Source organism: Tigriopus californicus, chromosome 5 (assembly GCF_007210705.1).
Source record: "Tigriopus californicus strain San Diego chromosome 5, Tcal_SD_v2.1, whole genome shotgun sequence".
Classification (NCBI taxonomy): domain Eukaryota; kingdom Metazoa; phylum Arthropoda; class Copepoda; order Harpacticoida; family Harpacticidae; genus Tigriopus; species Tigriopus californicus.
Genome location: NC_081444.1, coordinates 1,490,348 through 1,492,063, shown reverse-complemented (window position 1 = coordinate 1,492,063; position 1,716 = coordinate 1,490,348).

Here is a 1,716-nt window from a genome sequence, read left to right as displayed (position 1 = left end):
GAAGCATTATTAAGTACATCATAGGATTGATTTTTTTGTCGAATCATCATCTGGGGTTCATGTTGGTTCGCAGAGTAAATTTGAGCTTTTAAGGAATGTACGTACTTTGTAAAAAGGATAGGAGCTGATTGAGTTGTTCCTCAGTCCGGAACTCTGCCACGTGGCCTCCAAGGTTATTGCACTTCCTCTTAGCCTCAATCAAAGGTTCAGCTGTCCAATCAAATTTGTAATAATTCCCATTGACTGCTTCAAATTCATTAGATACAACACACGAAGTTTCTCCTAGATGTTTAGTTTCTTAAAATAGGGTATGATTGAAAGTAGTTAAGGTATGAGCTCACCTTGAGCGTTGAGCAGCCCCGCCATCAACACAACCAAGCATATCAATGTCATAGTGCTGAATGTGGCTGAAGTCTAAGGTCCAATTGCAAAATCAGAAGAGTCAGGTTCTCTCATGTAATTTGTCTTCTTGCGTCATTATCAACACACCAAGATGAGCAAATGAATAAAATACTACTCCTTGAGAGGCTGAATTATTAAGTAAACAGGGGTTATCCTTGAACAATCCCTTGTTTCAAATTGTTGTACCGTATCACCACAGGAAACAGCTGCTAGATTAGATTTTGATATAAAAAATTAGTTGGGAAGATTCGATGTTCGCTGATATGCGTCGACCCCAATCAATGCCTTTGTTCTGCGATCCTGTTCTTTTTATTTGTCCAGGTGAAGGGTTAATTAGGCGAGAAATACGGAAACACGTTTTTTAAGGTAAAAAAGGACGAGGTGACTATTGTCGTGTTGCGTGAATGGTGGTGATTCGTAAAAAATAAAGCTAATAAAACATGGAGATTGTGTTCGTGGTCATAGATATAGATATAGCGTAACTTAGCGATCTAATATAACACCTCCCCCAACTTTCTAGCATAACGACGAAACATACATTTTAAGTTTCGAGGGCAAATGGGACTCAACACTATTAGCCATGTGAAATTTTGTAAAGTAAAGGAAATTCAAGGAAAAATGCTGTGCTATATCAGAATGTTGGACTGTTTGTGGAGCGACAATTCAGACAAGCATCATAGCTAACCTGCAACGGGCATAGGCTGTACTTGTCATTTATTTCGATTCGTCGACTTAAAGCAAACAGTATTCTGATGTTGAGCCAAGATGGGAAATTCAAGCACCACAGGAGAAAAGGGCACAACAAATTCTTCTGAGGTTACTAGATCATTTGGGGCACAATAGTTCTTTGTCAAGGAATTGAATTAAAATTCCAGGTCATGTATTGTTGAAGGAAACTGTTCAATTTTATTCCAAAAGGTCCTACTATTTATCCATTAGAATACACAAAGCATACTAATAGAATTAAAGAAGTTGTCTTGGACTTATTTTTGCTTTTTTCAAGCTTCCTATTTTACGCATGTTTTTTAAACCTAACAAAGTGTTTGACCTCACTTCATGTCTTTCATTTTTTATTAAAAGTTCTCAGTTCCATTTCTGTTTTTTTCCGCCACGGTAAGTGAAAATGCTCGCTATTTTTTGGTATATTCTCGCATCTCTAGTTACTTACTTCCCCCTGGGAGAATGTTGAGTAAGTGAAAAAGGTATTGGGGGTAAGATGAAGGAATTAGGCGACCAATTGTCCTTTTGATGGTAGCGACAACCATTACGGGGCATTTGTGGGAAATGGGGTTTTTGGGTGGGTATATATTTTAA